Genomic DNA, 25,224 nt, shown 5'->3' with positions numbered 1-25,224 from the left:
TATCATGCAGAGTAGATATCTCTATTAGGCCCAATATGGAAAGCTAATGTACTGAGAGGGGAGGGGTGAATCAGTACTCCAAAACTTTTCTTGAATAATAACTTTACTGTTATGCATAAATAGAATAGTGCAGTAATATAAAATAAAGTTAAAGCAAATAAATAACAATCATACATGATTCACTCCATAACACATATATTTTGGTTATGCAAAAACTCTTGGTTAGAGAGAAAAACTGTGGTGGTGATGATACCCACAACTTCACTACTGCTATAATAAAGAGTGCTCAGTTAGAGCTACATTTTAGCTATTTCTGATAGCTTACCCTATTAGGAGAAACAAGATCTGTTAGATCTACCTTGCTAAAGGATTTTACAACATTTATTCTGAATGCTGCACCTAGTTAGAGGCTTTACAATTTATAGACTTGATTAGAGTCTTTTACCCTTTAAAGGTTTCTCTTTCAACTTCATAATATTACAATAAAATCATTACAAATATCTGCAACTTTACATCTGAAATGTTATAGTAGATTCTATGTGCTCAGAATAGATTACCTTGCTTATAGCATACCTTGGTAACCCATATAGTAACTCAGTAAACCCTTTTGTTTACTTTGTTCTTCGATTGTTCTCTGAAAACCTTCTCGATGACCTTTGTATCTCTGTAACAGTCTTCTTACACACATATATACACCCTTAACTCATGCTGTATAAATAGATCTCTTAAGATGGTGATCTAATTCATTGCTTCGATCTTACAAACAAGATTCCTCGAATGAATAACTATACAAAATATTTCATTGGTTAGATTGATCTCAAAATCATACACAATCTTCTGGTGCAATTTCCAATGTAATAACGGTTAGATGTGCCTCGATCTTGTAACACGTTTTCATATGCATGTCCAGGTTCAATGTATTTGGTAACATGTTTCACTTGGTGTATATTAACTCGGTGTGTCATCTTTGTTGCTCGGTAGTCATAAAAAGATACTCCATAGACAACTCAGTGTATACTATTTTCTGTGGCTGCTTTCCTCTATAACCGACTAGACTATGCACATTGACTTCTCTGTGTATACCGATTGCATGATTTGGTAGTGCTAACCGACTAGAGTATATAGTATGACTTTGAATATAAAAACTAATGGCAATTTGATAAGTAGTAACAATCTCCCCTTTTGACATTAGTTGAGATGTTTGACAAAAACTACTTTCAAAGTCATAACTCAAAAATCTATATACTTTGCAAAATGACTATATTTGACAGTATATACAATAGTCAATGAAATAGTATATTCAGATATACTCCCTTTATCATTATACTGTACATAACTCTGATTTTTGCATGCTCAGTTCTGTGTTTGTGTGCTCTGCTTACTATCCTTGGATACTCTACATACTCTGCTCGGTATACTCCCCCTGTATACAATACTCTGAATACTATATCAAAACTGTATCACAGAACCTGTATTACGCCCCAAATATATATAGTATCACTCAATATATTGTATTACTCCCCCTTTTTGACAAACATCAAAAACTTAATTCCCATCCGGGGGTGGTAACTGATCAAAAATATATTTATACTTCTTCTGGGCGTCGATGAGTGCGATAGAGAGTGCATCTTTGACACTTTCCATTAAAGAAGTTTGTACTTGAATATTAGCCAATAGGGATATCAAGCCATCAAGAGTGCTTCCCTCTTGTGTAGTAGATAGGCGTGTAGCTCAGTTAATCTATTCTTGAACTGATGAAAGATGAGGAAGGAATAATGTCTAGAGTGTCATTATATCCATCCTGATCTTATGTTCTTCATTTCTTAGTTCCAGTTGTTGAGCCATGAGCTGTTGAAGCTTTGTATAAAAATTCAAAACTGAATTGGGCTCAGTGGTCAACTTATTTGAGAGATCGGTGATCTCTTTCTCAATTGCATCAGTTTTATTCTTGATATCTTTAATGAATGTAGAAAATGTACAAAGTTTCTGAAATAAATAAAGAATATGCTTGAGTTGAGGGGACAACTCAGCAATGAATTTGACAAGTTTGACTTTGCCAATAGCTAGAGCTTTTTGTACCTCTTCTATCATTTTTGTAGTAAGCTCCTTGTCTTTTAGCTTGCTCAAGTACTCAGATGCATCTACTCTGAATGTTTCTATTTGATTAAGGAGTTCATCCAGTTGAATGTGGATGGCTACATTGGATGACACTATAGATGAAGGTAGCATATTTGTCAACAGTGTCTTCACCTTCTGAAGTACTTTATTCTTCTTTTGAATGGCCATCTATTTTTCTTGTTCAGCCTTTGCTTTACATAGTTCACCAAAATCAATGAGTGATTGCCCCTTTAATTTTGATATATCCACATTGGGCAACACTATTGGTTTAGATAAATCAACTTTGAAACTATGCTTTTTCACCTTCTTCTCTTTACCTTTGGTTGGTTGGACCAAGACAATAGCTTGAGAGGCTTGCTGACCCTTGGTAGGTTGCTCAGTAGAGGCAACACTTTGGTCGGTTCCTATAGCTATTGTGGTGTCTTTTGGTGTCTCAGTACTGGGTGTCTCAGCTGATACATTTTCAGTGCTCGAGGGTGCTTGAGAATTCTGGTCTTGAGGAGTCTCTTCTCCTGTTGTAGACTTGTGACCTTTGGTGCCTTGTTTTGTATCCTGAGGAGCTTTGATAGAGATAGGTGGATTGATCGGTGGATAAGGCTGAACTTGTTCTAAAATAGATTCACTCGATAAAAGTTTTGCATATGTAGAGCCTTCTATCATTTCCTGCTCTGGTTCCTTTGTATCCATGACATCTCCATCAATTTGAATAGTGTCAGCTGGGTCTTGCTTGGTAGCATCAGGACCATGCTTGGTGACATTAGGATCTTGCTTGGTGACATCAATGATTTCAAGTGTAGATTGTTCACTGACATCTTTAGTTTTGAATATTTCCTACCATTTTGCTTTTGTCTCATTCTCTACGTCAATGTATAGCCCATTCATCAATTTTAAGGCTCTCTATTTGACAAGAAATTTGGAATTGTAGGTTGTCAAATGTTCCTTTATTTCTACTATAGACATATCAGGAAATAGATGGACTAGACTTCTTTCTCTGATTTGTTTCTCTAAGTCCATTGCATATTTCTACCTATTATCAATATGCAAGTAAAGTTCATTTGGAAGTGACTTTACTAGTTCCAATGGAGCTAGCCGAAACTTTAGAAGTGTGCAAATGACAACTTCTTCAATTTGTCTCTTCTCATCATTATTTCTTATTTCATACTTGACATATCTAAAAGAACCAAATCTGCCATATTCTTTCAGATTGGCATAGAAGTTTTCAACACTATGTATATTTACCTTCTTGCTCTTGACAATCTGGAATTTGTTGGCATCCTCAGATTTTGTATCACTAGACTCTTTTGCCAAAATGAGTCTCTGAGTAGATTTCTTGTAGGTCTTGGTTACCTTGGGAGTAGTAACACTCTTTTGTTTCTTACTCGGTGATGCAGCTGATGCTCTTGCATTAGGTCTCTTTGTTGGAGGAGTCGGTAGGGCCTTTGAAGTGTCCAGATTCTTTCTTTTCAACACTTTACCCTTAGGCGATTTGATGCTTAATATTATTGATGCCTCTTGAGCTTCAGATTCCTCTTTGGTGATGGCAAGAGTGCCTTTGATAGGTGTGGAGGAAGAATCTTCTTTGAATTTCTCCATTAAAACCTTTATCATCTTTGTTTCTTTTCTTGTAGCCTTGGGTACTACAATGCTCATTTTTACTTTTCCCTTCACCTCTTCATAAGTTCCATACCTTAGCTCAGTAGCATGCCTTGGTAATGAAAGATATGCATCAATTTCCTATTGTGTGATATCAAGGTCAATCTCGTAACCCATAGGTGGCAAATATTGAGTTCTTGGCTCCACAACATTCACATAACAATAATCAGTATCTACCTCAAAGCATATATCATCCTTATATTTCTCCACTAGCTAGGGTGGAATCCAATACCTGTTGTGCATCTTCTCTTGAAATTTGCTAAAGTACTCATCAATTATATCATTGAAATTATCTCCCAACTTCTTGATAAAGTCATTAATCTGATGGGTGATTGGTCGGTGTAGCTCCCAAACTACTTTACCAACTGATGGAAAGAATTTTTCAAAGTAGAAAAGCATGCATACAAGAAGTGAACCAAACTTTAGTCTATTTGCCAAGTTGTTCTTCTTTATCTTCCTTATTGTGTTCAGGTTCTCAAACAGGTTCTTCAGTAATACTTCACATAAGTCAACTTTCATTCCCTTTTTCACAATTTTATAGGCTAAGTCAACTGCTACACAGGGTACACTATTTTCCCTTGCTGATTGGAAGAAATAGTAACCAATTACTCTAATGGAAAACTTAAGTTCTGCATCAATGACATTGTTCATTTTCAGTCCTCTATAATTGGATTCTACTCTAGTTAAACTGATTAATTCCTTTTGTGATATCATCTTTTGTGCTCGTGCATGATCATAGATAGGATAACTAGTGATCACATGAATGATTTCCTTGGTGATTTTGAATGGTTGCTCTTCTAGCCACATGAAATCATCATGAACTCTGCTCAAAACAAACTTAACCCATTGGGGCTTGAACACACGAGGGTAGGTTAGGGCTTCAGTCAATCCCTTGATTCTGATGTGTTCATACTTGCTTTTTAATACACCATCGGTACATAATTCATCATAGGTGTCTCTAATCTAAACATGACCGAGTTCTTCAACACAGCATTTGGTGAAGAATCTCATAGCTTCAACTAACAAGACTTGATCCGGGATGAGTGAAAAGGCAGTTTTGTCATCCGGTTTAGAGGCGACTTTAGGAGTCAAAGTGTATTTCAGTGAGGGCTTCTCTACATTCTTGACAACTATGGGATCTTGGATCTTGGGCGCCATTGTAGATTTCAGGTAAAAACTTAGCAAACTATCCTTAGGGTTTGATGGTTTACAAATGACAGATGCTTCACACTCAGCAGATAATAACAATTTGATAAGATCAGTAAGCTAGCTTAATAGTGTGATGAGATTTGATGTAAATATCTTGAATTCTCTTAGAATGAGGTTTGATCGCCTTGGAATCACTCTGCTCTTCTCTTTCAAAAACTTGGTAAGTGTAATGATCGTGAAAATGCTTTTAAGTACACAAAATACCTTATCGGGCTCTGTGCGGGTTAGGTCAAAGATATTAAATGCACTCGGTTCACCTTTTAACCGATTTACTCTCTCTTTTTTTCGTTTTAACCAAGTAACCAAATTTCCTTCATTTACCGACTTGATAGGCTTCCTGTACTCACCGACTTGACACGTTTCCTATAAAGTACTTTTGATAGAATTTCAAACTTACTAATGCATCTTAACTATGCATATTTTGAATTTAGTACATAATAGAATAGAAACTGTTATGATTTTAACCTTCAGAGAATGCAGTCCCTTCATACCTTTTCTGATTAATTTGGAATAGGTGCACCTAACTCGATAGGTAAGGTGCTTTCTTTATTTGACACAATTTCTTTCTTTTTCCAAATCATCTTTAATTTTTCTTTTATTTCTTCAGTGTCTCCTCTAGGTTGATCTCTGCAATCTCCAGCTAAATGTCCAATTTTGTGACAATGAAAACATGCCATACCAGGATTTCTCCATGATCTTCGGTTGTTCATTCCAAACCTTATAGAATAGTTGGCACTTATATGTCCATATCTTCCACAACATTCACACCATATCCTTGCATTGTAATCCCATGGTAGTGCTGCATATTATCGGTAAGGATTTGTGTGAGTTCGGTAACCTCGAGTATTTGCTCGGTGTGCAGACCACATGTAGTTCTTTTGCTTAAGCCAGCACTTCTTAGTACTATGTCCATATCTATTGTAGTTTCTATAAAACCCTTTGTATTTTGCGTTCTGATAGTTGTTAACAAACTTTGTCCTACATTGATTAAGTGTGTGACCATATTTATTGCAATTGTAACAATAACCATTGGACTTACTGATATTCAGTTGCTTACCTTTACTGATTTGGCACATGTTGGCAGTATGACCCTGATTTCCACATGTAGTAGCAAATAGGATTCTTTCTTTTGATGCTATTCCTGTTTCCAGCTTGCTTTGATGATTCTCCTCTCTCGGTAGTAATAATTCCTTTCTTGGTAGAGTCTTTTCCTTTGTAATTGAGTCTTGCATCTTTGTTGGGTCTTCTTGTATTCAGTTGCTCATCCAACATCTTTTATGCTTCATAACTCTTCTTTAGTGTTTCTTTGGATTTCTTCTCTCTTTCAAGTTCATCGGTCAACCTTGATACTTCAAGTTTCAATGCTTGATTTTCATCATTCTTCAGAATTGCTTCATGATGTGCATAACCTAGTTGATCTGTCATATTTTGTTGAATCCCAGTCAACCTTATGATTTCATCATTTTTATTAGATACCAAGACTTCAAGTTGTTGTTTCTCTCTTTGTAGATCTCTTGCTTTATCCTAAGCTATCCTTAATGCATCTAGATTTTCAGTCATTTGTGTGCTGAAATGTTCATGTTCTCTTTTCATTGCTTTTAGTTGATCAGCCAATGCTTTGTTCTTTTCTTTCAATACCCCAATCATTTCTTCAGTTTCTTCAGATATACTATTCTCAGATGATGTCTCAATTTGTTCCACTAACTCTTGAGAATCTTGCAAGTCATCAGATAATCTTCTTCTTACTTTCAGAGATTTTTGCATTTGCCTTTGCATGTCTACAATCACTTGATTAGCATGATCTAGCTCTTCTTGCAGATACACAATCCTCCAAGATTGTTTGTAGCCTTCCATTGATAAGATCTTTCTCTTTAGGTAGTTAAACCCTTCTCCAAGATTCAAGCTCTGATACCAATTGTTAGGCCCAATATGGAAAGCTAATGTACTGAGAGGGGAGGGGTGAATCAGTACTTCAAAACTTTTCTTGAATAATAACTTTACTGTTATGCATAAATAGAATAGTGCAGTAACATAAAATAAAGTTAAAACAAATAGATAACAATCATACATGATTCACTCCATAACACATATATTTTGGTTATGCAAAAACTCTTGGTTAGAGAGAAAAACTGCGGTGGGGATGACACCCACAACTTCACTACTACAATAAAAAAGAGTGCTCGGTTAGAGCTACATTTTAGCTATTTCTGATAGCTTACCCTATTAGGAGTAACAAGATCTATTAGATCTACCTTGCTAAAGGATTTTACAACATTTATTCTGAATGCTACACCTGGTTAGAGGCTTTACAATTTATAGACTTGATTAGAGTCTTTTACCCTGTTAAAGGTTTCTCTTTGAACTTCACAATATTACAATAAAATCATTATAAATATTTGCAACTTTACATCTGAAATGTTATAGCAGATTCTATGTGCTTAGAATAGATTACCTTGCTTATAGCATACCTCGGTAACCCATATAGTAACTCAATAAACCCTTCTATTTACTCTGTTCTTTGACTGTTCTCTGAAAACCTTCTCGGTGACCTCTATGTCTCTATAACAATTTTCTTACACACATAGATACACCTTTCACTCGTTGTATAAATAGATCTCTTAAGACAGTGATCTAATTCATTGCTTCGATCTTATAAACAAGATTCCTTGAATGAATAACTATACAAAATATTTCATTGGTTAGATTGATCTCAAAATCATACACAATCTTTTGGTGCAATTTCCAATGTAATAATGGTTAGATGTGCCTTGATCTTGTAACACATTTTCATATGCATGTCTAGGTTCAATGTATCTAGTAACACATTTCACTCGGTGTATATTAACTCAGTGTGTCATCTTTGCTGCTCGGTAGTCATAAAAAGATACTCAGTAGATAGCTCGGTGTATACTGCGTTCTATGACTGCTTTCCTCTGTAACCGACTAGATTGTGCATACTGACTTCTCTATGTATACTGACTGCATTATTCGGTAGTGCTAACTGACTAGAGTATACAGTATGACTTTGAATATAAAAACTAATGGCAATTTGATAAGTAGTAACAATCTCATTGGTTGGACTCTTTACATTATTGAGTGACAATTGATTAGTCGCATTCTGAGATAGTTTAGTATCATCCAGCCTATGCCTATTGGTGTGATGATGTATGCTCGGTGGTACAGAGATAGGCAAGATTTGGGACCTTCATTATCATTTGAGATTGCTTGTACAGAGTTTGTTTCTACTCTAAGAGTGGCTTATGATATGAGATTGCACATTCTTGATCATGGGGTTACTATAGAGTATGCTCAATATATACCAGCTCATCCATTTCCTCGTATTACTGATCCAGCAGATCCTCCTCCCAGCTTAGGAGATGAGGATGATGATTCAGATGATCTAGTTTTTAGGAGATGGAGACGGAGATGGAGATGAGAGCTCAGAGCTCCTCGGGAGGTCAGGGGAGGTGGAGATGAGGGTGGGGATGGTGGTGGTGGTGGTGGTAGGAGACCTGGATGGAGGGGAGGTCACTTGAGAATCCATGGAGGACCGTTTGGACTGGTTGGCAAGATTGGGAGACCACATCCTATGGGTGGGAGGGATGTTGGACGAATTGGGAGGGATCATGGCAAGGTAGGTATGAGATTACCGAGAGGGTTGCCATTGATAGGAGGAGGCAGGGTGACTAGATTGGATGGGGGTTGTGGGAGAGGCATTGATTTTGGATAGATTCAGTAAGATCTTAGGGTTATTGCAGCGCATGGTGGAGATGATAAGGATCCCAAGGATCATGTTCCCTTGATTAGACACCAAGTTCGAAGAGTTATTTGAACTGAGATTCTAGCAGTTGGACAAGTTGGTGGTGAGGAGGGGATTGGGGTTCATGCACCACAACAGGATTTGCCAGAGTAGGATGTACCAAAGCACGATATGCTAGAGCATGATGTACTAGAGTATTATGTACCAGAGCATGATGTGCTAGAGCAGGAGACCATTGATAGTCTTAGAGCATAGATTGATCAGCTTCGAGCACAGGTGTAGACTCTTATGACTGAGAGGGATAGAGATGTTAGGAGACAGTGGGATACTCAGGGCCTTCTTGATGACATTCAGCTGGTTGGATCAGGTACTCTCTTAGCTGACACTTTTAGAGCATTAGTTCGAGCTAGGAAGGAGACTTCCCACTAACAACGACAATATGAGGAGTTAGTTTTAGAGAGCCAGAGAGCAGGTAGTTATCATACTACCATGTTGATGGACACTAGTACTAGTGGGGTCATGGGAGATAGACATCTGGAGGATCTTCTCACCCACAGCCACAGAGACGGACAGAGTCAGGTGGTAGTGGTACAGGACAGCCATGAATTGATGTGGAGGCACTTGTATTGTTTATCTTATATCATTGTATACTTGGACTTTTTATCATTTTATATGCAGACATGGACCTTTATATGGTGATGATCTTTATTATGCGTGTTATTCTATTTGATGATGATGCTTTATATGGATGCAGTGATTAGATGGATAATGATCTTTATGCATGTTATTCTATGTGATGATTATATGGATGCAATGATTTATATGTTTTTGTTTTGATTTTTTATTTTGATGATCTTGGATGCAAATAAAAATAAATTCTATCTGAAATGATGCAAATGTAATGATCTATACGGAATGCAAATGAATGATTTATTTGCTTTTGATGATGATGCAAATGATCTATATGAAATGTTTTTTGTATTTTTATATGTAATGTTTATAATGATTTATGAATCTAAGTGCAAAGATGCAACTAAATGATCATTAATGGAATGATAATGCAAACTATAATGATCATACACTATATGATGAAATAAAAAAGCACTTAATTGAATGCAAACTAATGCAATGATAAAATGCAACTAAATGAAATGAATGATGATTTAAATGTTTCTAAAATGAATGCACCTATAATGATTAAATGCAAATTGTTTTTGTTTGTCCAAGTATACTCAATATTTATTTATGACTGTTGATTTGTTAATGAAATGGAATTCTTATAATGCAACTGACCATAAATTCTTATAATGCAGATGAATAATGAGCTAATGAAATGATCTAACTAAAAATTGTATTGCCAGTCTTCATATGCTATCTTGTAATACTGCTTTAATTTCATCATTGAGCTTTAAAATGTTGTAAGAAAATACAAGCAACTTGACATAATGATTCAATATGACATGAGTATTCCTTACATGGATTTGGATATATAAAGTTAATACAAGCAACTTAATATAATGGATTAAGTTGACCTGAGTATTGCTTGCAGAACAGACAAGGATTATCCCCTTTCATGCATGACTTGGAACGTCCTCCTTGATCTTTTGCCGATCATATCCTGAGACAAGTGCATACCATAGTAAGAGATAAACCACAAATAGTAATGAAAGAAAATAATCATGCCTCATCATAGCTTCTCTAGTCATGGACATCCTTGAGTTGCATAAAGTATATGATTAACAATAAATTCAAGATATAAACAATGAATCTTGTATGTCATTCACATGTTCTTATGATCATTAACTGATATAATCATCTTGATGAATGATCTTTGATAATCCTTTATTACTTGTTGATTGATTCTTCATTTTATGAGTTTCATGCTTCAGTTGTTGATGAAATGCCTTGATTTTCGTTGCTTTGTTTGCTTGTTATCTGTTTCAAAATCCTAGGTGTTTTTGGTTTTTCTAAGTTTTTTGAATGTTTTGGGATTTTCAAAGATTCAAAAGATCACCTTAGCAAAAGGAATTAGGATTTTGCCCCCAGTGGAAACAAAAATTTATTATGGATGTATGAATTGATCAAGATCCAAACTATGGTGGGATAAAAATGAAGATATGATTGATTTTGATAAAATCTAAGACAGTGACTATGACAAGTATGTCAAGTATTGATAACTGTTGGTAAGCTGCATATTTCTTGCTAAATGGTTTAGAGCAAATGGATGTGAAAGATGAAATGGATAAACTAAGATAGATGGAAGTGATAGATGCGATAGGATGGAGTGAATAGGTGCGCAAAGTGATCTCATAGATGGAGGAACTCACTTTTTAGATAGAGCCTATTTACCAAGTTCTCACCATCTAAATTTATTGCATTTTTTTTTTGGATTTTATATGCTTTTAATTGATTTTTTTTTTTTCAGGACTTTATATCTCAAGCATAGAATTTCTTGAGATGGATAGAATTGATAGGTTCATCAAACCAATCACCTTCATGGGTAGATAACTTGTATGCTCCTAATCCATATGTTGCTACTATGACAAAAGGTCCTAGCCAATTGGTTCAAATTTTACCTTCTTTTCCCAGTCTTGCCGATTTCTTGGATTTTCTCTTAGAGCTATATCTCCAATCTGGAAAATACGTGGCTTGACTCTATGGTTATAGCTTCTTGCCATTCTTTGTTGGTATACTTTCAAATGTTCTATTGCATTTTGGTGACATTCCTGAATCAGTTCTAGTTCTTGGAGTCGAGAGACTCATTGTTCTTCTTCTGGTATAAGACTATGCAAGGATACTCGTAGAGAAGGTATCTCTACTTCTATAGGTAATATGGCTTCTAATCCATAGACCAAACAATATGGAGTTACCCCTATTGGAGTGTGGACACTAGTTCGGTATGCCCAAAGAGCAGGATTTAGCTAAATATGCCAATCTTTTCCAGCTTCATTGATTGTTTTCTTCAAGATTTTCAAGATAGTTTTATTTGATGCCTTAGCTTGACCATTACCTTGTGGATAATATGGAGTAGAGAACCTATGTTGGATATGAAACTATTCACATAGCTCTTTCACATCTTGATTTTTGAATGTTCTTCCATTATCAATGATAATGGTCATAGGAACTCCATACTGACAGATTATATAATTCAAGATGAATGATGATATTTGTTTTCCTGTCACTATTATTAAAGGAAATGCTTCAATCCACTTAGTAAAATATCTAGTAGCAATCAGAATAAACTTATGTCCACTAGAAGATGAGGGATTGATCTTTCCTACCAAATCAAGGCCCCATTGTGAAAATGGCCATGATCTTGTCATAGGATATAACTCTTATGCTAGCACATGAATGAGATTTCCATGGATCTAACATTGTTTGCATTTTCTAGCATATGTGAATGAATCTCTTTCCATAGTAGGCCAAAAGTAACCCATACGAATAAGTTTCTTAGCCAATGTTAAACCACTTGAGTATGTACCACAAATACCTGCATGAATGTCATTAAGAACTCTCTTAGATTCATCCTTTTCAAGATATCTCAACAATGTACCATCTAGATCATGCCTATATAGGATATCAATAATAATAGTATAGCAAGAGGACTGATGGATAAAGTTTCTTCTCTAATTACGAGATAATTCAAGAGGAAGGATATGATCTTTTAAATACTGATAAGTTTGACCATATAAGGATTGATCGGTCCCTGATATATGGAGAGTTTGATAGGTATGCTATGATTGAATGGTAGGGGTTAAGATATCTTCCACAATAAATTCGTTAAATTGTTGATTATCCTTATTTTGCAAGAGAGATGCTATTGTAGCCATTGCATCTATTGCTTTATTCTCGTTTCTTGGAATCTTGATGAATGATATTTCTTTAAAGTGTTCTTTAAACTTCTCCATTGGGTGTTTGTATGGCATAAGCTTATCATCCTTTGTTTGATATTCATCATTTATTGTAATGATAAGTTGAGAATCACCATAGACATGTAGTTCTTTGACATTCCATTCAATGGCCATTTTAAGCCCTATAGCCAATGCTTCATACTCTGTACTATTATTGGTGCATGGAAATCGCAGTCTATACAATTTCAAAATTGTGTGTCCTTGAGGTGTGATGAAAAAGTTTCTTGTGCCTAATCCATATTGGGTATAAGAACCATCAAAGTACAATTCCCAAAATTTTGTACTTACTGTTAAGATATCTGCATCAGGAAATTCGATGTGCAAAGTCATGTCATTTTGTAAAGGTTCATCAGCCAATTCATCAGCGATGACTTGTCCCTTGATAGCTTTCCGGTCAACATATTCTATGTCAAATTCACTCAGTATCATAACCCATTTGGCTAGTCTCCCTATCAATGTTGACTTGCTCAACAGATATGTGAGAGGATCTATCTTTGCTATTAGTTTGACAGAATGAATCAACATATAATGTCATAGCTTCTGAGTTGCAAATACAATTTCTAGACATATATTTTCAATTGAGTAATAATTTAATTCATAGACAACAAGTGTTCTACTAATATAATAAACTGCTCTTTCTTTTCCTTCATCATCATGTTGAGCTAGGAGAGCACCTAATGATACACTTGTTGTGGAGACATAGAGTAACAATGGTTTCCCTTTGGTTGGTGATATCAGTACTAGAGGACTCATAAGATTTTCTTTTATTTGCAAAAAAGCTTCTTCACATTTTAGATCCCATTTGAATGGAACATTTTTATGTAGAAGATGGGTGAATGGAAGACATCTATCTGCTAACTGAGAAACAAATCTCCTGATTGATTGCAATCTTCCTTGTTAAGATTGCAATTGACTTATGTTCTTAGGTGACTCCATCTCCATGATAGCTTTGACTTTTTCAAGATCTACTTCAATGCCAAGAGGTGATATAATGTACCCAAGGAACTTTCCAGAGGTTACCCCAAATGTACATTTCTTTGGATTTAATCTCAATTGATATCTTTCTAGCCTATCAAAAATCTTGCTTAAAATGTTGAAATGTTCTTGTCTTATATGAGATTTTGCAAGTATGTCATCGACATAATCCTCCATAAATGTGTGCATCATATAATGGAAAATTGTCATCATAGCCCTTTGATAAGTCACTCCTGCATTCTTAAGCCCAAATGGCATAACATTCCAGCAATATGTTCCCCATGCACAAGTGAAAGTTGTCTTCTCTTGATCTTTAGGTGTGATTCTTATTTGATTATATCCTGAGAGGCCATCCATTAATGAAAACATCTCATGTCCTGCTAATAAGTCCACTATGATATCAATGTTTGGTAGTAGGAAATCATCTTTTGGACATGCTTTATTCAAATCTCTGAAATCTGTATAGACCCTTATGATCTTATCTAGCTTTGATACTGGTACAATACTTGAAACCCATTCTGGATAAGCAACTGGTCTTATGAAACCTAATTCTAATAGTTTCTTCATCTTGATTTTTACAAGAAGAGCAATGTGCGGATGCATCTTTCTTAGCTTCTGATTAATGAGTTTTTCTTTTAAATCCACATTAAGATGATGCATGATAAGATCAAGATTAAATCATGGCATATTTGCATAGGACCAAGCAAAAAATAAATTTCTTTGCATAAAGAATTCCATGTATTCTTTCCTCTCTTTTTCTGACAATGAGGCAGCAAAATGAAGTATTTTAGGATCCTTCGATGTACCAATGTTTACTGCTTCTATTGGTTCTATTAGGATAGCAAATCTCTCTTGAAAATATGTAGGAAGAATGTCAAACTTTCCATCTTCTGGTGCCTCAAGGAGGTTTTCACCATCAGATACATCCTTTGTTTTCTCTTTTGATTGATCTAATGTTGCCATGAAATGGTTTTCAATAATAGGTCTCTTTCCTTGTTTTACTTCATTTTTGTGACTGGAAAGTTTGGCATTTTTATGAGTACGAGAAACATCACTTGATTCTACAATGGAAGATATCTTAGGTGGGATGGGTTCAACAATGTTAAGGTACATGACTAAGTCATGATCATTGGAAAAGACATTTAGTTCAGGGTTATCTAAATTATCCCAATCAATTAATTTAGGATGAAGAGGGGTAAATCATAATCACTATCATCATTAGGTGTTTCAACAATCATAACATAATGATCATAGCTTGACATATAATAGGTATTGTCATAGATTAAATGTTTTTTGAGAATTGTCTTTCTCAAGCATTTCCGAAGTAGTCTTAACAAAATTAATATTAGCATTGTGTAGTTCACACTCAAGTGGTTCTTCAACTGATGTTTGTCCCTTAAATGAATGGATTATATCCATACGCACATCTTTAATACTGCAAATCCCTTCTTGATTGACCTCATTTGCATTTAGAAGTTGACATATTTGTGCACATGATAAAGAGGATTCTTTTAATAGATTTTGTCTCCTTTCAAACTCAACTTCTTCTGGACTAATAGTCAATCCAACTTGACTATCTCTTAGTTCTTCTAGGGTTCTGCCACATCTGGATACATCTTGTTCCTCTTTTGATGAAAATCTTGTATTTTTCAGATTCTTGATCTATCCTTGTTTGTACTTCTTATGGCATTACTTATTTGTCTTTGTCATTTCCTTTCCTTTTTGCATACACCTCTTTTCTTTGAATTCTGAGTTTTTCTTGCCTTCTTTCTAACTTCATCTTTTGTTCTACAATAGACAAGTCTTCTTTTGTGATAGCTGCTTGATCTTCATTGTGTTCCTTACATGATGTAGTAGATAAGACATTTGGACCCCATTCATACTCATTGGAATCTATTTCTGAATCCTAATCTAAGATTACTCCACTATACCATACTGGAATGTCGTATAGTGCAAAAATTTCTCTGATTTTTGTCATCTTTATTTTTACTACTTCTGGAATATCTTGTTCAGTTTTTGCTTTTGTTTGATAAGATTTTTCTTCACCTTTGATGGTAATCTCCTCTTCTTTCTTTTCATTTTCTTCTTGCTTCTTTTGTTTATTGGTTACTGTTTCGACTGCTTGATGTATCTTTTCTTGCCAATTTTCTTCTTTGAAAATTGATTTCTTTCTCCACTTTTGTTGTTGATGATTATGTTGCTTTTGATTTAATTTTAGCTATCCCAACCCGGATTTATCTTATGTGGATTGTGAGTGCAGACAAATAGGTTCTGAAATACCTTGATGTTGCTTACCAATTGGTCCTTTTCATTCATATCCCATCTTTTGCATGATTTCATATCCTTTGCCATATTGTTTTATGGGAATATTGACTTCTACTGCTATTGCTATAGTTTTATCTTCATCCTTGTACAACCAACCAAGAATGTCTTTGTCTTCATTTTCCTCTTCAAGAGTTCCAGCACTAACAAAAGTTCCTTTAAACATTGTTTTGATTTTCCCGATGTCTTTGATTGAATATCTATAGGTTTTCCATATGACTTAGGGGAAAGTGGAAAATTTTGCAAAGAATACTTTCCCATTCCTTCATCATTTAATTTGAGCTTTTCTTCAAAATTTTCCCATAACTTTGCTTGAATTTATTTGCTAAGATATACTGATTCTCTACTATGTGGAACTCTTGTATCTTGTGTTGGCTTCAAATTATTGCAATATTGACTGGAATCTGCAATTATAGTGATTTCTTTTCCTTCATGAGGAAATTTCACACATTGATGATATGTAGAAGGAACTGCTTGCATCTTGTGAATACATGGTCTCCCTAGAAGAATGTTGTAAGAGAGGTTCAAATCTAAAACTTGACATAATGTATCCCTTTCCATAGGTCCTATCCTTATTGGTAGCACAACAGTTCCTTTGGAAGAATGTTTTTCTTCATCATAAGCCTTGATGGTTATTTTCTTTTTCGAGTCTACTACATTCTCTAAATATCCCAAAGCTTTTATCAAAATTAATGCACAAATCTTTAAGCCACATCCTCCATCTATGAGTACACATTTGACATGAGTTTTATTAATGGAGACTTCAACATGTAAGGGAGCATTTTGAGGATGTTGTAAGGATGCGTCATCATTTTTAGAAAATGATAAGAAATGAGGAGCTACAAGGTGTCCTACCATGTTTTAGAATTGATCTACATCCAAGTCTTTTGAAACTATTGTTTCCACTAAAGATTTCTCCAAAATTTCCTTATCCATAGGTGAAACCTTGACAAGTTCCACAATTGATAAATGAGCGGGTATTCTTTGTAATTACTCTACTAAATTGTATTATTGTGATGTGGATGTTGAGTCTTTTTCTATACCTGGAAAGGTAACCTTTGCTTTGCTTCTCATGATAACATTGATTGGTTCTGAAGATGGATTTTCATTAACAATGATCACATTTACCACATCATCGTATGTATAAGTGTAATTCACTTTGGCTTTTCCTTTGTAATCTTTTAATTGGGATGATTCACCTTTGTCATAATTCAAAAGTGGAGTTTTGAAAGCCAAGTGTGATTTGTTTGTCTTATGACTATCCATTGTTATGGTTCCATTATCGATTAGATCTTGGACAAGGTGTTTCAATCTCTGACAATCATTTTTTAGGTGTCCTTTATTCCAATGATAATTGCAAAAATGATTGTGATTCCACCAATTGGGCTTGACTAGTGGTTCATAACTTCTTGCTTCTGGTAAAACAATCAATTTGTTGGCAAGTAGAGTTTTTAGAGCTGATTCCAAAGATTCTCCAATGTTTGTGAATTTCTTCTGAGGATTGGAGAAAAATGACTTGGCTTTATGGTTTTCTAGATTGTTATTGCTTGGGTTTTGACTTGATAGATTAAAAATTCGTTGTTGTTGTTTTGTAGTACTATTATCATCATTCCCTTCATTGATGACATTCCTATTCTTTGACCAGAACTTGGGCTTGTCATTGCCATTGTTGTTGTTGTTGTTGTATGAATTATTGTAAAGTTTTAGCTCTCCTTTCTTTACCATTGTGTTCTCTATTTTCATACCATTCTCGATCATTTTGGCAAAAGAGGGAGGACATTGCATCCTTAGTTAATAGCTCATTTCACTGATAAGATTATCAATGAATATGTCTATTTTTTCTTGATCAGGTACATCTTGAGGATACCTATTAAACATGTGTTTCCATCATTGTAAGAAAACCATAAAGGATTCACCATTCTTTTGTTTAACATTGCAAAAATCCAGCATTGTTATTTCATTCCTTATATTGTAGGAGTATTGTGAAATAAACCTATTCACAAGTTCTTCAAAGGATTTGATTCTGGATGATAGTATTGAAAACCACTCCATTGATTGTCTATTTAAACTCCTAGGAAAAAGATGCATAAGGTAAGTTTCATCATGAGCAGATTCCATGCTCATAGTACAAAACTCCCTAATGTGATCTTGAGGATCAGATTTTCCATCGTATTTGTCATATTTAGGAATCTCGCAATGTTGTGGAAATGGTATCATATTCGGATTTTTATTGAATGGATATGGGCATATATCTTCTAATGAATACTTATTGGAGCTTGTCCCATTTTGCATGTCTTGTATCTATTGTTGTAGAGTTTGTATTTGTTGAGTAAGGTTTGACAATGGATTATCCACATAGTTTTTCCTTGTTTCTTCGTGAGTTATCTTATCACTACGCTCTTTTATTTTGTCATCCCTTTCTTTCCTTGTTTCTTCATTGCTTTCTTTGTTCACATCTTTGTTATTTGGCTCATCTATTTTTTGGGTGTTACTTGCCTCCACGTCTTATTTCAAGCTTTCTATGTTAAAGTCTTGTTGTAGTTTAGCTCCAGATTTTGCCAACATCAAGAGATATTTTTCTTTTTATTTTGCCAACAATTTTTCCATTAGCTTATCAAATTTGAAATCTTGCTCAAGGTCTCTAATGGTTCTATTGACTGCTTTTTCGTCAACAACAGTAAATCCAAAAGTGTGGAATACAGGATTATCTTCTTCCTCCATTTGTTGTTATTTTCTAAGTTGTTCGTATTGGGCTCTAGTCCAAACTGGCATGTGATTATTTCAAAGTTGTTGAAAGTTCCAAAGGACAAAGTTAATAGGTGATTATTGGTTTAGGAAGATATACCTTGTTGATTTTACCACTATTGTTTGTTCATTGGGATAAAGTGTCTCTTTGTTGAAAAGAATGTCTTTGCAAAATTTCACCATCAAATTCTATACCACAGCCACGTAGGTAGTGACAAAAACGGTGTAGGAATGTCCTATTTTCAATAAGATATTAAGATTGATATACAAGAATCTTATCCTTTTCTGAGTAGCTTTATAAATGGGTTTTCTTTTCTTAAGGTGATACTTAAAAGTCATATAAGCATTTGGCAATTCACAAGTTTGTTTGATTCCAATGTTGGTATGATTCTGGTTTTGATACAACCTAGGTTCAAAATAGGAAAGATATATCCAAGATTAGGAACCTCATATAGATTGATCAAGCTTCATGATAGAGGATTTGATTATCCTGATGAGAAACTTGACAAGGATGTCGATTTTTTTGCACTTAAGATGTTTGAATCAATAGCTTGTTGAACATTGATGTTTATAGAACCTTTTGGGAATAACCTGTTAGATTAGTGACCTAGCTGTTTGAGCTAGTTTGAAAATATGTGATGGTTTAGAGACAAATCTACTTCAAGAATTATTTTGATATTGATGTTTTGACACTTTGATTTTGATCTAGTGTTTCAAGTGTTGGAAATCATTTTGTCTTACCCTTTTGATCACACTTTTTCAGTAATTTGTTGGATTTTTGCTCTCTTCTAGATGATAATTTTTTTCAATTTTTGACCATTTGGAACATGTTACAGACATAGAAGACACAATGTTTAATAAACAAAATGCACAAGCAAGTATAATTCCTATGGTAGGCTAAGACAATAGTTGTTGAATCTCATGTGGGGTTTCCCCCAAGGCTACGCTATTCAAAGTGGATATTTAGATGCTTGAACCCACTGGCTCCACCTTGGGTACTCACTTCTTTGGGGCAGCCAAGCACCAGTTTCCATGAAAACTCCCCATGGCAAACTTTATATCTCTACTAGGAACTATATGTAAGTGAGCCACTTCAGAGGTCTGACCTCCTATGCCAACAACTAGAAGGATTTTGGCAAATAGTACAAGTGGTTTTAGTAAAGGCTTCCAGTCATGTGGCCATACATGCGACCCTTTCAGCTCTATAAATACAGAAGGTTCCCAACCTATAGAGGTTACGCTCATAGGGTTTATGGGGAAACATAGTGTCGGTATGAACTTATCAGCACATGTTGTTTGGGACTTTCATCAAAAACACAATTTATTTATAGTGGATTGGAAGGACTTAGTATTAGCCCATTTCCACTTTAGGTTGTTCCCCTCTCATTGGCCCCCTCAAGGCAGCTCGAGAAGGTAGGCCCTCTAAAGGATTTAATTGCTTGAAAGTAAAGAAAGTGTAAAAGAGTGGGTTTGGCTTTTTGGTCACCCAATTAAGGGGAGAACATATACCTACCACTTTCAAGACACAGAATATAAGTGTTCTTTTCTACCTTTTCAAAGCAATTGTTGGCTAAGTCCTATTTGGAGATGTTGCTCCAACAAGCATGGTGTTTATTTTACCCCTTTTAAAAGTTTATGTGCAACTATTTTAGAGAAAATGCTAAAAATACAAGTTACATGCTGTCAATTCATCCTCTTAGTTAAACTAGATGAACAAGATATGATATGTTACTTCCCAAAACAAGGCTTTTAATTAACTAGATGATGAAATGCATAAAATTTGCCTTAAATACCATCCTGCACATGCATGTTAGTAATCTGAAAGATCTGATTTCTTGGACATTCAGACCTACAAGAATTTTTTTTCAATTTGTAAACAAAAATGCTAATCTAACACATGCGTTACATTTTTGCCCAAAAGCGCTAACCTGCAGGTCAAAAGCGCTAACCTAGACTACAAAAGCGTTGCTCTGTGGATACAAAAGCATGATTTCTTTGACAAATGCGCTAACCTAGGACACAAATGCATGAACCTATAATGCAAATGCGTAGACTTTAAGATAAAAGCGCTAACCTAAAATGCAAATGCGCTAACCTATGGTGCAAATGCACTAACCTAGAAGGCAAATGCGCTAACCTAGGATGTAAATGCACTAACCTGCGAAACAAAAGCACTGTCAGAATTCACACATGCATGAATCTGTATTACAAATGCGTTAATTTTATCATTTATGATATATTTAAAGGTATATGCAAGGTCTATGAGGCCCACGGTGGGCACCAAAATGTGTTGACTTGAATTTCATCCTCAGAATACTACCTGTAATAAGTTAGTTTCACAAAATACAAATAGAAATACTATAGGAAATCCAAATTCAACCAATTAAACTACATGAAGTACATATGAAATAAAATACTAATATTACCTTCATGGCTTATGTCTCATTGTGTCCTAACTCCATTGTTCTTGGTTCCAGATAGTGTGCTCTCAAACAATGCACTGATGGCTTCCAAGATGGCATATGAAGAATGGATGATAACTTGTAGTTAACTAATAATATGATATGCAAATACTACATGATTATGCTAAAATGATTATGCTAAATGATATTTTCTATTTGCTTCAAAATTAAAACTCATGGATGCATATGATTAGCTTGCAAAATGCACTTGAAGTCTCTTGAAGTCTAACTCTATCTCAACTGAAGCTCTTGATTTTATAGACTTTGAGAGGATGAGATGATGTGGCTTAGATCAACGGTCATGATCAGATCTATAGATTTGGATGGTTGTGAGCAAAGGTGAAGATTGAGAGAAAGGGGGAAGGAGAAGACAAGTGTCACTCATCTCACCTTGACTGGGTTGCTGATTGAAGGAATCTAGAGATGGTTGGAGGAAATTTAGGCATGAGAAGACAAGTGGACTCAAGTCCTTCCTAAGATGTAGGGGGTGTTGGAGAGAATATAGGAAATGGTTATGAGTATTTGTACGTACACAATTTCATTAAATTTTGGTAGTTGAAGATAAATGATGAGTTAATATTTAAGAAATATTAATTTCCTTAGCCACATGTTTGATGAGTTGGCAAAGGGAAGATGAAGTGAAGATGGAGGGTGAGTTGGAAAAGGGATTTAAATAATTTAAAAATTATTTAATATTTGAGACTATAGGATAGGAGAATAACTATTAAATATTAGATATTTAATTATTTTGAGGAGATAATTAAATATTAGATATTTAATTAATTAGAAGAATAGGATAGATGAACTAATAAATAGAAAGACATGAAAATGAATTAAATAAATTAATCTTTTCAAATTAACTATTTAATAGAAGAATAATTATTAAATAAATATTAAATATTTATTTGATTTCCCATAGCCAATTTTTATGTGTATACAAAACCTATCTAAATTAAACCCTAAAAAAGAAAGGAGTCATAGTTGACATGCAAGTCTCTGCCTTGAACTCCAGTTAACTATTATGAAACTGGGACTAGGGGATCATTACAAAAATGGAGTTGCATGAGCCAATATTTTGTAATCATGAAAAACTCATTCCATAATCCATGTACATACTGAAGCAACAGTTTATGTCCCAGTTCTAGTGACATGCAAAATTCCACAAAAATATCATGCTATCATTAGTAACTGTGTGTTTATCCTTTACTTCTTTTTATAGCTCTTATAATTGCTAATGACACATTCAACCACTTCAGTAGGAGGATCTACAACATGCTTGATTCTGAACTTGTACTTATTCAAAATCTCCTTTGCATTCTTACTCCTATCTTCTAATTTTTCTATTATTTATGAAGCTTGTTGACATTGAGTTATCAAGTATGCATATCTATCCATTAACTCAACATTAAACTCAATAGGAGGTGTAAGATATTGTGTCGCATAAGCATCCCATTGACAAAGTACATTATCTTCCTCCATGTAACCTACACTACTAAGACCGAGCCCAAAAATACCCAAAAACTTCCCTACAAACCTTTCATACTTATTTACTACACCCAGGAGAGGAGAATGGGCATCTGTTATATCTTTCCCATATTCTTGAAGCATGTCAATCTTCAACTCCAAAATGTATATATATGATTGCAAATTGTCAATGCTTTCCCCTCCTAATAGTTTGTCACCTGATATGATATCCCCTTCGAGATTCAAAACCCTATTCAAAACTTGACACTACTTACAAAAAATGTTAAGCTTCCACTCCCATTGTTGAGAACATGAAGCTAAAGTTGATGCAACCTATGCAGCTCTCTTATATACATCCATAGTATTTTGCAAAAGCAATCTAATTTTGGAGGTATTTTCCTACACCCATGCTTTTATAGTGGTTGCACGTTCCTCACCTCAATAATTGCCTTCATGTCTCCCTCTAGAAATAATGAGGTTGAGGGCAGGCTATCATCAACCCATACATCAAGGGGCTTTCCTGTCTCCATTAGAAACTATTTGTACTATTCTAGCTACACCTTGACCTTTGAGTGGGCGATGTGTTATTTTTCTATCCGGATCCTCACTATGCTAGTTGCAAGCTCCAATGTATCCAACTCTCTCCATTTCATCTATTTACCCAATTTTGTCTGTGCAACTTGGTATTTGGGGGAGATCTAGCCAAAAGCTTGTGTAGGAACTGCAACATTGACAATCACCTCACCAGAACCAGTTCTAGATAGACGATGTATGGTTTTAGCCTTCTATTTTTTCCTCAGTTCTTCAATGATTGTCTATTGTAGTGTGACATTTGGAAGCACCACTTTCTTTTTCTTTTATAAGGTGAAGTTTAGCCATTGTGGTGTATCCTTGTCCTCATCACCTTGATGCAGTATGATGTTTGCAATCACCATGTGTACTTTTGGCTACTCTTATGCATCATCCTTCTCTCCTTGTACTTTCTCCAGGATTGGAATATCTTAGGTCCATGTCCCTAGTTGAACTTTTCTGGTTTGAAGAGTGGTATCAATATTCAGTTGTTCTTGCATGTGCAACTCTCCTAACTGTCACTTATTTCTTCTTCAAACTCTTTATCTCCTTTATTTGTTTCTTCCATCCCTCCTTCAGCAGCCATTTCTTTTAATAACTCCTCTTGGTATTTTGGAGATAGGATCAATCTTTTATCTTGTTCATCTTTGGAGTCATTTAGTTTCTTTTCTTCCTCAACTGGTGGCTTCCCTGACAATCATGTTTATCAATATCCATGGGATCCATCGGTGCTTATTTATTGAGCCTAGTAGACTTCTTTTCTTTCTTCTTAGTCTTCCTTTGCACCAGTTGCACCATAGGCTCCTCATCTTCTTGATTTGAATCCGACTCAAATTTATGAATGTTGACCTTCTCTATTATAGGGGTGAGCACTTGTGTCAGTGGAGATACGGTCACTGATGTTGTAGTAAAATTCGTTGTTGATGCATATATTGGCATTGTTGTATCATGATGGGATTGAGTAGGTGTGGATGTTTCTTCATCAACCTTTTCTTTCTCATCTTCCTTGTGAGTGCCCAATTGCTATCCTGACAGGATGCACCTCAGCTAGTGGGATGGCTCCTAGCTCTTCCCTTATTCCAAAATCTGTGACCTTTTTCAACAACTCATCCTTTCTCATCTTATCCTTGACCTATCCAAGAAGTTCCTTAGTAGTTTTCTCAGGCTGGACAACTTCATCTGGGTCTGTGGATGTATTCTTTCTAGAACTAGACCTTGTCCTACAGGCATAATCTTTATGAGCCCTTGACTCAGGATTCCCAGAGGTTGATTCCCTTTGCTTTTCCTTTAAAGTGCTTGGCCTAATCCTTAGACTCAACCATTGTTTGGTTCTCTCTATAATCATTTGAGACACTGTATCTATATTTACATCTTCCTACCCTGACCATTTGATTAGAGAGAGGGGATTTCCATCAATTCCTTGTTCCTTATATGTTGGATCTAGAAATTCACCATCATCCCTCAATTCCTTAGGGAGATTGTTCTCTATCTCAAAATCTCTTATTTGCAAATTGAAGAGCCTAGAATAACTTTTCTCTCTAGCCTCAAAACTATCTTGGAGATTGGCCCAAAAATCCTCCAAACTTGGTTGATGCCCATCATAAGCTTTTGGTTTTCATTGCTTGATTTTACCATAAGGGTCATAGTGTTCCCAAGCATAATTGAATTCCTTAAAATGTAGATCTTGTAGTTCCTACTTTGTCATCTTGGATACCTGAATTTTAGAACAAGAAAAGTAACCAATTGAAACTAAAAAATCAACCCTTGTCTTATGATTTGAAGACAATAGTGATTGCAACCCCAACATCTTCCTAAGATATTCCAACAATATAATGTGGTCATTGTAGTATCTAGGTAACAACCTAGGGTTCCCTGTGAATCCATTGACCTAGATATATGTGGAATGTTAGTTCTAAATGAACCAACATGCCTATTCCCTGATTATTTCCAAGGCTTATGGGCTTATTCTATAACCTATATCACCTATGAGTTTGATGATGACTTGAAAAAGGAAGGCATCATTTATTCTTTTGAA

Source organism: Cryptomeria japonica, chromosome 5 (assembly GCF_030272615.1).
Source record: "Cryptomeria japonica chromosome 5, Sugi_1.0, whole genome shotgun sequence".
NCBI classification, from domain to species: domain Eukaryota; kingdom Viridiplantae; phylum Streptophyta; class Pinopsida; order Cupressales; family Cupressaceae; genus Cryptomeria; species Cryptomeria japonica.
This window is presented reverse-complemented; position numbering follows the sequence as displayed.